The sequence below is a fragment of the Aricia agestis genome, chromosome 20 (assembly GCF_905147365.1).
Source record: "Aricia agestis chromosome 20, ilAriAges1.1, whole genome shotgun sequence".
Classification (NCBI taxonomy): Eukaryota; Metazoa; Arthropoda; class Insecta; order Lepidoptera; family Lycaenidae; genus Aricia; species Aricia agestis.
This window is the reverse complement of record NC_056425.1, coordinates 9,888,280-9,901,787: the sequence shown is the minus strand read 5'-3', so window position 1 is coordinate 9,901,787 and position 13,508 is coordinate 9,888,280. Positions and strand designations below refer to the sequence as shown.

The following is a 13,508-nucleotide window of genomic DNA, read 5'->3' as shown; positions in this document are numbered from 1 at the left end:
TGGAAGTGAGACATTTTTTTTTATGAAATAAGGGGGCAAATGAGCAAACGGGTCACCTGATGGAAAGCAACTTCCGTCGCCCATGGACACTCGCAGCATCAGAAGAGCTGCAAGTGCGTTGCCGGCCTTTTAAGAGGGAACAGGGTAATAGGGGTAAGGGTGGGAAGGGAAGGGAATAGGGGAGGGTAGGGAAGGGAATAGGGTAGGGGATTGGGCCTCCGGTAAACTCACTCACTCGGTGAAACACAGCGCAAGCGCTGTTTCACGCCGGTTTTCTGTGAGAACGTGGTATTTCTCCGGTTGAGCCGGTCCATTCGTGCCGAAGCATGGCTCTCCCACGTATATCCCTCGGAGACATGCATGTACTTGTATTATCGAAGCAGCTTACTTCTTAAAGTAATGTCAAATGTGTGCCTTACGCTCTGGAGTTAAGGCTGAATTTGTTATGTTTAATTTTGGTGACATTGGTGACCCTGACGTGGTAATGATGATGATGATGATGAATGTAATTTGCATAGTAGCATATGCTTTCAGTTCTTAAAACAACGCCTTAACCCGCGAACTTGTATTTATAAGGAATCCAGAGTTCTCTTAGTATCTTCGGAACCATAGCTTCGATGCAAAATCTTGCGTTTTGGTAGCATATGCTTAGGATGCTTCTTATAAAACCAAAATCACCATATGTTTCCATATAAATTTCGAGGAGTTCCCTCGATTGCTCATGGATCCCATCATCAGGGCACCTCTTTTGTGAACATGGTACCAAATTGGGGTGAAACATAATACAACAAAACAAAAATTTCGAAAATCGGTTCACAAACGGCGAAGTAATCGTTGAACATACACAAATAAAAATTAAAAAAAAAAAAAAAATATCCACAGCCGAACATATAACCTCCTCCTTTTTGGAAGTCGGTTAAAAATCGAAATCGATATCAGTTTCGGGAGTCCCCTGGTATATAAGTTTTTGTTTGCATCAAAAAGGCTCTAAAATATGTCGATTTTAATGAAATTTGGCACATATGACATAGAGTAGACCCCGTGGTCTACTCTAAATGATCCCATATAGTCTACTAACCATCATAAAACCCACGAAATTTTGAGTTACAGTTTAGAGCAGCTGATGATTTTTGTTATTTTTTGCTATTATAGCAAAACAGACTAAAAGACAAAAGTCCGGCAACTCACCTCTTACTTGTTAACGATGATGACGATGACAGGAAATAAAACATTTATATTATGAACTTTTACATGCATCAGTTATAATTAGTTGAGAAAAACAGCTTTAATTAAAATAAAGAGGTTTGTTATTATAAATTGCCATTGTTATTTTAAACTGAATCAGCGCGAATGTAGAGGTATATCTATTAATACGTGAGCCAAAAACTTTGTACCCTTTTTGACGAAAAATGGGGAAACGTTGGTGAATGAAATTTTGCACAATTATAGTTTATATGGTGAAGAAGGGCATCGAGCTAATATTATTTTGAAATTATGCTTTTATCATACCTACATTTTTTTAACAAATAAAAAATTACACATACTACAACACACACACTAGGAAAAATTACAGATTTTTGAGTGACAAGCCTATACATACAAATTATACTCTTTTATTTATGGTTGAAGAAGGTAGTAGTCCTAATGTCGTTGGAACTAAGGTCGAATTTCGACCATTGGGCGATCTCTAGTTTTTTTAAATACGTCTGAGGGTCAGTTCACACTTTTCAACAAATGAACTATTTAATGAACGTGCAGCCCCACTCCGGACCTATTTAGGGTCAATTCAGACCGCAACGCGATGCAATTCTCTATTTGTACTGAATTGGCAGGTTTCAATTGCATGAGGCATCTTGCAAATCTGTCAAATCCATACGAAAAAAATGCATCTACACGTTGCGTTGCCGTTTGAATTGACCCTTATAAACGGGCAAATGGCCCACCACACGTTCCCACCACTGCAACAGTGGTAACCACAGGTGGTAACCAACCACGAAAACCCATTGATATAATCTCATTGGTGCTCGAGGGACAATTGCTAAATCTGTCTTGGGATCCGCAACGAAATTAATCAGAAGAAAAGAAAGAGTTGGAGATATTGATAAGAAACTGCATGATGACTTTCAAATACATTTATTCTACAATATTATACAGTGGTACACTTTCGGGCAGAGATTCCTCTTACAATTGTTCTTCCGTCAAAATTCGCATCATACTGCGCTCTTGGGGTATTTATACACAATTTTTACCCGTCAACCCCCACTCCAAGTGAAGCGAACGTAGCCTTGGGATTGCACGTTGTCAGTGTGGCCAGATTTAAATATTAAAACTACCATCTAATTTAGTCAAAAATAGTTATGTTACAATAATTTAGTATTCTAAAAACAATAAACTAAGTACTGAATTACGTAAATCATAACAATATCCAATTTCGAATTGATAAGATACCGGACTTAGTCCATCAATTCAAAGTTATTAATTCTTATGAATTGAACGAACCCCTTAAAAAAGAAACATCTAGATAACTGTGCGATAATTTTAGCAAATAAATGATTGATTGGTTGAAAAACTCGCGTAAATGATGTGAAGGCCCTAAATTAATAGCTAATAATAAAGTAGATAATATACTGCAATAGACGTATATAATAGTATAGGTACTGTAATAGTTCGTATAATTAACAATAGAAAAAGAGTACATATACATATACGTACAAAAAACAATTCTATTATGTGAAGACGTTACTAATTTGAGGATGTTGAAAAAAGTTAGGTGATCAGCGTTACCTAGTTTGGTTACCTTGAGTTTTTCCGGTAGTTTTTATTTAGTTGGTAATATTGTAAACTTAGCACATTTTTTGCCATAATTTCTTGTGGAATTGTGCAACACGATAAACACAAAGTGCATAAGTCCAGCAAAAACTGAGGCAGTTGCAAATTCTTATCAAAACTTTGTGCCTGTTGGACTATTGCAGGGGTTCCCAATCTTATTTGGCCACTGCCCACTGCCTACTTTAAGAACAAATTATGTTTGAGCGCCCCACTTGTTTCATCTACTTTCTTTTCCTTATTTAAATTAAGGGGCTTTTGCCACTTTGTCGGTTATATTAGTTTGAAAGATATATTATAAATTGCATGGGACTTTGGGCCCACTTTGGGAAACGCTGGTATATTTCCGCACTAAACTGGTGAAAAAAAATTGATGTCATTTAGAATAGGAGTAACTGTGGATTCTGGGATAAACTATAAGAGCGCTTACAGACCGGCACTTGTCGACAAAATATATCAATGGCTGCCGGCGACAAATTCCGTTCGTCTTTAAGAAGCCTAAGTTGTACGGGCAACATTTACTATTTATTGAATCGTCACTAATATAATATAATATTATCGCCTACATTCTATATAAAATAACGTATAATATTATCGCCTACATTCTATATAAAATAACGATAATATATTTTCATATAAATCATGTTATCTTTATCTAACAGTTCTATTAGATAATATTTTAAACTGCAACTTCGTCTGTCGCTTCTAAGTTTTCATACATACCATCTAGATGTACCGAGGCCGGCTTAAAACTTGAAATAGGAACATTTCCGTGCAGTATGACAACATATCAATAAAAGAATTCAAATGAGCCCGTTAAGGCGACGCCTTGATAATTTGGTTTGTGAACCAAAATCTTAAAGCGGTTCACAGACTACATCTACTTACCAAGTTTCAATAGTATAGCTGTTATAGTTTTGGAGAAAAGTGGCTGTGACATACGGACGGACAGACAGACATGACGAATCTATAAAGGTTCCGTTTTTTGCCATTTGGCTACGGAACCCTAAAAACCGTGTTGGATATGTTTTAGATTGCTTGTTTTCTATGAGAGGCCGGCAAATTTATCAAAAATTGTACAATAAATATAACTGAAACAAAAAAAATTTTTCATCAAACCTATGCGTGTGGGATATCTATGGATAGGTCTTCAAAAATCATATTGAGGTTTCCAATATCATTTTTTACTAACCTAAATAGTTTGCGAGAGGGACTCTTCCAAAGTGGTAAAATGTGTGTCCCCCCCTTTCTAACTTCTAAAGTAGGTATGGTAAAGTTCATGATAAGTTTAAAAAAAATATGTGATGTACTTTACTACAAAAACTACCAACGTAAATTCGTTTGAGCGAGATCTAGCCAGTAGTTTTTTTTTATACGTCATAAATGGTAAACCCTAATTTAACTTACTTTAATCAACTGAAATATGAAAATAAATTAAAAACCTCCTAATTTCATAAAAATATTCCTGCTGCGGAACCCTTCATAGGCGAGTCCAACTCGCACTTGGCCGGTTCTTTTTTACTTTAAAGCGGCGTCACCTTAATATTGAATATTAGGTTAAAAGAAATATAAAGTTGATATTTTGTATCTCCCGGTTCTTCCTGCGGAAACTTTTCCAATAACAACTTGAGACGCTTGCCGTTGTTCGTTATAAACATTTATGTTAATATCATAGACGTATATAATAATAATAATAATATATATATTTTTTTCACTTTAATAGACACGGGAGGCAAAAAGCAGTCAAATTAATGGCCCCACTTTGAGTTAGCGTATCTAGGACGAAAAGTTAATCTTACTGTATTATTGTTGGTGGGCTGTAATTGGTAGCTTAAGCCGGGGGAGCGCGGGTTCGAATCCCACCGACGGAACAAAAAGTTCTAAAAGTTCCTGGGTCATGGAAGTATATTAAATATGTGTATTATGTAATAAAAATCTTAAGTATATGTATAGTATAAAAGTATTAAATATATTTCCGTTGTCTGGTACCCGTAATACAAGTCCTTCAGGTACTTATCACGGGGCCAGACTGACGTGGTGTGAAGCGTCCATAGATATTATTTAAAAAAAAACAGAGTTAGTTTGTAACAGGTAGGTATTGCATGTGTTTCGTAGATTAAGAGAGGTAATATGATATAAAGTAACAGATTTTTTATAACAGGCGTAAATTACACTTCAATTACCAAAAATTACCTGAAACATGAGCCAAAAACTTAATGTAGTGAAGTTAAGGAAGGTTAAAGGTTTTTTTAATAAGATAAATTGTTGGAATGTTTTCACACTAGATAGCAAAACCAACTCGTTATGTAGTAAACAAAAAAAATAAATATTCTGATGCCATATCAGAATAGTGTGTATCATTTCAGATTTTGTTCGGATTTTATTTACTGTATGTGGTAGTAGCGCTCTCTGCTTTTGCGTAAATCTTATCATAAGTCATATATCTCCCTTATCATATACAGTATGTAACAAAAATAAGTGATAATACTTTAGGGTGTGTACGTGTTCCTTGTAGAGAGTTCACTGTGAAAGTAGCAGCTCTGAAAGACGAATTTTATTTTTCACTTTTGTATGGGCAAGGGCCCGAGCGTCACGAGTTTCCCCATACAAAAGTGAAAAAATTTTTTGGTCTTTCAGCGCTGCTACTTTCACAGTGAACTCTCTACAAGGAACACGTACACACCCTAAAGTATTATCACTTATTTTTGGTACACCCTGTATAATAAATATAATATACTTATATTATAAAATTATTATTTAAGGGTATCCCATACAACAAACGTGATTTTTTGGTCTTTTTGCTCTATATCAAAAATTGCAACAGCAATTTAAATTTTTCTTAAAGTCCTTAGTTATATGTGCATACTTTCATATTTAATTTTAATACTAAAATAAAATAAAAAATTGAGGGGGGGTCTCATACAAAAAGCACAATTTTTGGCCTAATTTTACTCTATTATGGTACGGAACCCTTCGTGCGCGAGTCCGACTCGCACTTGGCCAATTATTTTATGTTAGAAATAGAAATAATTTATTTTTTACAAGCGATGTTACGGAAAAAAGCTTGTAAAATCATAATTAACGAAAATAAATATACCGTTTCAGCTATCCAAGACTTTTGAACGAAACGATGGAAAATATAAAAATTAGAAGAGGAAAAAAATCGTCCGAACAGCCCTCAAACAGTTCAGAATTAAAAATTACTTTATCGGAAAATCGCGAAGGTCTTCAATTGTGACCTCCTTCACTCTCCAATTATCTATTGTTGAGGCCTCTCACGCTTTACTTCCTGGGTGCTCAGTGTACCTTCTATTTGCGCCTTAGCCCTTAAGGGCGCAAGTTTAATAAGGGCCTTGGTACACCTACCGAGTAGAATGGCGAGTGTAAGCAGCCAATTTGACTGGCCCCGCTATTCCCAACCCGCGGCCCGCGGGCCGCATTCGGCCCGCCGGCGCCGCGCCGGGAATGGCCGGGACTTTATTTGTGGCCCGCGTGATGTTAAACAATATTTTGAAATTCACGCCCACCGGCAAAATAACGAAAAGTCTACGTGATAGTCGTTAAATTTTTTCCACTTTAATTTAGAAGAACGTGATTTTTTTACCCTAAAAAAAATTTGTTACGGCCCACGCACCAAGACCAAAACCTGTCTGTGTACATAAGTCATAACCGATTCCCCCAACATTTTCTCATGACCCGCATGAGAAAATGTTGGGGATCACTGGACTGACCGATACAGCACTGTCTCGGCACTGTACTCACTAGGTGTAGTCAAAGCCTAAACACCTTATTTTATTTGATAGCTAGCACCTGAAAAGTTTAGGTCTGGCATTAAATTAGCGTTTTTATTACATATGGTAAGCCGCAACTTCGTTTCACTAAAATTATGGCCGGACCCAAAACATATCTGAGTTAAAACTATTCTATTGACTATTTCCTTGTACGGGACTAAAAGTTCCTCCACACCAAAATGTATCGAAATAGTTACAAATTAGTTACATCTAGGAATAACCTCAATTTTTAACAACCTTGTTAAAACATCTGAAATCGTATTCATTTACTAACTGCCGCACTCAGAGTGGAACATTAATTATGATATTGAATGTACTGTCACTTCTTGGTGGAAATTCATCTTCAATTAAATAATTATACACTTTCCTTGCACTTATTCCACTTTATTTTAAGATACACCTGATGATGACTTTTTCGAAACCGGTTGTGTATTTAACAATTTTGTAATAAATATCTTAAAATAAAGTGGAATAAGTGCAAGGAAAGTGTATAATTATTTAATGGAACATTAATTACTTAATTGTAATTAATTCAAAATTTTGACATAAGCCCCTGATAATACATTATCTGTCAAAGTCTTCATTAAATTGAAGGGTAATCGTAATTAAATGTCTCTGAGTATGGCGGATAGTAATTAGTAAGTTATGATGCCACATAACCTAAAAGTTTAAATATTATAATAAAACATTTCGGGCCTCTTTTTCCGTCGAAGTTTAGAAATCTTAAATATGACATTGTTACTAAGTATTTATTACAATAAATAAAAAATATTCAGCCTAAATAAAATATAATTATCTCAATTTATTTTACTTCAGTTTCCTTCCTACTAGATTCCTTTTCCTTCCTACTAGATTCAAGAAGTAGTGCTGATAAAGTTTAGTCAGATAATATTTTATGATTGATAACAATCAACATTTTTGTTAACATTAAAGAAAGTATGAAGTATCTCACTAAATTATCACAAGTTATATCAAGAGAACGAATTTTCTGTTCCGTAATTTTGGCACTTATCCCTCGAATTTAAAGTTTTGCAATCTCCAAGTTCCTAGACAGGTTTAAAATAATATTAAAGGTACTCACGGATGCCAGTAGAAAGTTATTTAGTGGTATTATATCTGCATGAATCCTGTACGATTATTATTTAGTTAATAGTTTCAACTTTTGCTAAATAAAAAAAAACGTCCATCTTAAAAAGTCAATAAACATTGAACGACAATCTGGGTAATCAAAAAAATATCTTCAATTACTAGGTTAAGTACACTTAAACTCCATACTTTATATCATGAATGCAAAAGTGTATCTTGTCAGTCTGTAACCTCTTTTTAACCGACTTAAAAAGGAGGTTATCAATTCGTCGCGTATGTAACTATGTAATATTTCCAGAATTGCCCAGTTTTCGTATAATATTATGTTATACTATATCAGCATCTGAACAAATGTGTCAAATTTCAAAAGTGTATGTATGTATGTATGTTTTTATATTTGTGTTCGCATCATCTGGAACTACCAGTCTGATTTCAGTAATTCTTTTTTTATTGTATTAGGTATTGTTCAACTTAGGGAATAGTGCAAGTTTTATCACAAACCTTTTAGTAGTTTTGGAGATAGAGAGTTTTAATACTCAATTACGTACAATTTTGATGTAGGTTTTATCTTTAATACAGTTATGCTTATACCGCTTAAAGGATTTCATTGAAAGATATAGTAATACTTTGAGTTCCGGAAAAGAACACAGTATAGTTTTTTCCTGAAAAAAAATATACTAAAAGAATTTCTAAGCAATGAAGTTGAGGGCAATATCTAGTACATAAGGATCTGATATGTACATAATGTAAGATCCGGATGAAAGCAAATCCTTTGTGATTACGCGGATCCAAACGTATCTACGTAGGTCTTAGGGTACTACAGGGTTATTCACATGTTTATTTACATAGAATAACGAAGACCTTTGCTTTTTTCTCCTCAGAAAAAAAGTGTTGCATGATTCGATTTATGAACGGATGGACGATTCGAATTTCGAACTCTTGAACTTGCGAGGGTACACACAAGATTATATAATAGCAATCCGCATATCACTTATCGAACTTACTGCATCGATTATGTCACTCAGCTGATTGCACAATCGGGTGCGCTCGGGCGTCCCCGGCGGTCTTCGGACGTCAGTGGCGGCGCGGCACGTGTGGCCCCGGCGGGCGAGGCAGCGCGACTGCCGTAGGGCGCCGCCCCCGGGGCCGCCATTGAGCGTCACGTGACTTAATTACACCATTCAAGTCACCATATCAAAACAATAGTAGACGATAAGGATTGTTCGAATTTTAAATTCACGGCAATTAAATTGTGATGTATTTAAGATGATTAAGAAGTTGTTTATTTTATGACGATAAATTATAGTTAACAAAGTTACGTTACTTTTTCAAAAGTTATAAAATTTCAACACCTTTAATTGTTATTAAGACAATATAATATGATTATATTATTATATTGAAATTATTATTACTCTGATCTACAAAAAGGGCTAGAAATTAGAATAAAAAAAATTATGTATGAAACTGTAAGTGGCGCTATAAAAGTGTGTTGTTATAAATCACCAACACCTTGTGTTTGGTAAAGTGGTATTTTACCAAACACAAGGTGTTGGTATAATAAATATTTTAATAATTCATTATTAGTTATTACGAATAACGAGAGGGGCTATGATACTAAGTAGTTGATGAAATTGGCACTGAATCCGCAAAAAAGTTAATGCCTTTCTTGACCTAATAACTTCTGCATGCAAACAATAAAGTTATAATAATACTCCCCACACCGGTTTCGGTGACGGTGGCCAGTTTCATTGAAACATGCCTATTACGCAGGAGTAATTTTATAGTGCCCAAGTGTGTGCGCAGTACACAAGAGCACTCTCTATTCCTTTACACTCTCATAACCCAGTGGGACGGCAGACCGACATCGACACGACCGGCGAGAGATCGGGCGCAGGACCGACTTTTTACATGCCCATCCGACGCATGGATCATCTTACTTGTCAGACAATCAGGTGGTCAGCCTGCATCGTCCTAACCAAACTTGGAAATAATATTATGTTTCCAACGCGGGAATCGAACCCACGACCTCCGAGTCAGGAGCCAAACAATAGAATTAATATACCTACTAGGTACAAAAAATCAATGTTTTTGGATTATATAGATTTTATACGTAGGGGAGCTATCCTTCGGCACGAATGGGCCGGCTCGACCGGAGAAATACCACGTTCTCACAGAAAACCGGCGTGAAACAGCGCTTGCGCTGTGTTTCGCCGAGTGAGTGAGTTTACTGTAGGCCCAATCCCTTACCCTATTCCCTTCCCTACCCTCCCCTATTCCCTTCCCTTCCCATCCCTACCCTCCCCTATTACTCTATTCCCTCTTCAAAGGCCGACAACGCACCTGCAGCTTTTCTGATGCTGCGAGTGTCCATGGGCGACGGAAGTTGCTTTCCATCAGGTGACCCATTTGCTCGTTTGCCCCCTTATTTCATTAAAAAAAACATTGATTTTGTTTATTCCGGAACCTCTAGTAATGTATAAAGTTCATCATTATTGTATTTTTCACGTTAGCCCCTGTAAATTATAATTAACTTAGCAATTACTCGGAAAGCGCTACATCACCCGCCAAAGACTGAATTTTTCGTCAACTCATGTTAACTAGCTAAAAGTTAAACATTTGATTTTAAATTCAAAGGTCATGTAAGCTTTGAAATGTATGTTAGTTTTGATTGTGCTTTTGTATTTTGTAAATTAGTAAATAGTATTAAAATTTACTTTTGAAATTTGGCACATTTGTTCAGACGCTGATATACACTAACATTATATACGAAAGGCAAAAAGGGCAGTTCTGGAAATATTAAATACATACGGGTCGAATTGATAACCTCTATTTTTATTGAAGCCGGCAAAAAAATCACAAGTATTAACAAGCAACAATTTATTAACAAGATGCTCTAAAAACATAAGAAGCAAAAGGGGGAACTGGTAGGGTAGAAATGAGGTGGCCCGTCGTCATCCTATTTTTGGCACCTTAGATTTTTTTTTAAATAATACTGTCAACGATCGGTCGGATCGGTAATTTCGCCTAAATTATGGAACATCGGATTCGACGATTTGTTAAGTCTTCCACTTCCACCGCTTACAAAGCGGTGGAAGTGGAAGACTTAACACTAGTTGGTTACGCCGTCGTCGGCGTAACTACTAGTTGGTTACGCCGATGATGGGTTTATTATCGTTCAAGCAAACTCGCGTTCCGAAATTGAGTCCAAAGCCAACAGTAGTCTTAATTTAATATCTGACTGGGGTAAGCGTAATCGTCTGAAATTCCTCCGCGCATAAAACTTACCAAATTCTTTTAAAAGGTACCCTTATATCTTCCCCTAGCATTAAACTTGACAATATTAACGTTAAACGCAAACAGTCACTCTGTTATCTTGGTTTTTACTAGGAAAATAAATTTACATTTTTAGAACATATAATTCAAACCGGTGAGAAAGCGAAACGCAACTTTTACTCCTTTACCAAAATATCTTCGTCGACATGGGGCCTTTCATTCAAAACCCTAAAATTAATTTACACTGCTACTTACCTAGGCAGCATTTGCTACGGGGCTCCCGTGTGGGCCGACAGAGCAACTATCGGTGTGGCTCGTCGCAAGCTGCTACAAAGCCAACGTTTTGCTCTTATATTCTTATGCAAAGCTTACAGAACCACAAGTACCGAAACCTTGCCCGTGTTAGCCGGAGTTTTACCCGTTGACCTTGAGATTCAGCGTCGTGCGACAATTTACTATCATAACAAAAACATTGACAACCCGTTCTTTTTAAGCGCTCGCGATAAAATTAAAATAGCAAGATTGTTTGAGCCTTTAGAAAACTCTGTGCAAAGCCTAATCTCCGAATGGCAGACGCGATGGGACTGTTCCACCAAACGGCGACATTTATTTAATTTTTTCCCTAATATTCGTGAACGGCTATCCAAACATTGGATGGACATTGATCACTGCGTTTCTCAATTCCTGACCGGTCATGGAAATTTTAAGGCCAAACTTTACGGATTTAAACTAGTAGCTTCACCCATGTGCGAGTGCTCGACCGAAGGCAACATGTTTGAACAAACAGCTCATCATGTGCTCTGGGAGTGCAGTCTCTGGCAGGATGAAAAAACTACTACTATGCTAAACAACCTTTTATGTACATCTGGAGTCGCATACTATGGTGTTCTCGTGGACAGCGCTAGGAACTTCCGTGCCTTCAAGCGTTTTTCTCACAATTATTATTGGCAACAGTCAAACACAATAAACTCTAACATTAACTTAGCTTTAGCTTAGGAGTCAAAATTTTTACTTTATTTCCGTGGTGCTCCCCCTTAAGTTCCTTGACTTTCGGTCATTGCAACTTTGTGCTGTCTCCCGCTTTTATGGGGAGGGAAACTGGAATCTTCCTACTCCTCTCCTCCTATTTCCTTCTGATTAATTTCGTTGCGGGTCCCAAGACAGTTTAGCATGTCCCTCGGGCTCCCTGAGATCATATCAAAGGGTTTTCGTGGTTGGATACCGCTGTCGATCCTGGCGACCTAGGAGATACAATGGTGGGAATGTGTGGTGGGCCAAAGCCCGTTTAAAAAAAAATAACCCATCAAGCCCCTTAAGCTCACCGCTGAGCGAGACACAATAGAATAACCCTTAGTGCCAAAAATTTGGTGTTTCACTTTATTATTTAAAAAAATATACGTTTCACTTATTAGTGAAAGAAACATGTAGCGATAATATAAATAAAAATACCCCCCACACCGGTTTCGGTGACGGTGGCCGGTTTCATTGAAACCAGGCCAGGTACGCAGGAGTAATTTTATAGTGCCCAAGTGTGTGCGCAGTACACAAGAGCAGCGCAGTATTCCTTTACTCTCATAACCCAGTGGGAAGGAAGACCGACACGACTGGCGAGAAATCAGGCGCAAGACCGACTTTTTACATGCCCATCCGACGCATGGACACAAAATGTAGCAATGTGTGTAGTATAGGTATATTATGTGTATACTGTATAGGAATGTACCAAATTCCGTGAAAATCCGTTTTGTTTTTTTCGTGAAAATCTACTGTAGCTTAAAAAACTAGATATAAATATCTGATTTTATTTTAGCAAGAAAATCCACAGGTAAAATCTAGTCCTGAACATAGTTTATCTTCCCAGAAAAATGAAAGTGGCTTTTACTATGAGCGTGATCTTGAGAGGCTGCCAACTACTGGGGTTTAGTGATATCATTTGATCAATAAAATTGGTTTACATCAAGTGCGGTTTCTTCCATATAAAATCTAGTTTCAGTATTTGGCAAACTATTGTAGGACGCTTAGGCACAGATCAAAACGACTTAAGAATTAAAATGTAAGTACCCAGTTAAGGAAACTAATGGCTAATACGGAATACCGTGGTATACTCAGTGCTGTAAATAGGGCGGTGCCACCGGTGCCCAGGCACAGGGCGTAGACTCTGGGGGGCGCAAGAATGGCCAGACCAGACAGATCCGCTCCCGAGCTCCCGATAAGTTCCCGTTGCGCCCCAGAGATGTTTCCCAATGTAGTAAAAAAATATCCACAGCCGAACATAATATTATAACCTCCTCCTTTTTGGAAGTCGGTTAAAAAACAAAGGTGTAGTTATATAGAAGCTCACACTGGGCGCAAAAAAGGCTATTTACGGCACTGGGTATACTGTGGTGATTTTAAAACCTTTAAATTTTCCATTGACTAAACAAGTCCAAAACTATGTCATTTCTAACAAATTGCCCGTAAAAAAACATTTTTAATTATTTTCTGGAAATCGTAACTGTAGTTTTTATAGGGAAACCAAAAACATCTAGCATTTTT

At 36.9% G+C, this 13,508-nt stretch overlaps 1 protein-coding gene across 8 annotated transcripts in view; it reads right to left on the bottom strand.

Moving 5' to 3' along the window:
* LOC121737157 (potassium/sodium hyperpolarization-activated cyclic nucleotide-gated channel 2) overlaps positions 1–8,810 on the bottom strand; it is a 301,993-nt gene extending 293,183 nt beyond the window's left edge. For all 8 annotated transcript variants that reach the window (XM_042128732.1, XM_042128734.1, XM_042128738.1 and 5 more), the window contains exon 1: positions 8,708–8,810. The gene's annotated coding sequence lies outside the window, so the exon portion shown is untranslated. The remainder of the gene's footprint in view (positions 1–8,707) is intronic.
* Positions 8,811–13,508: the final 4,698 nt, after the last annotated feature.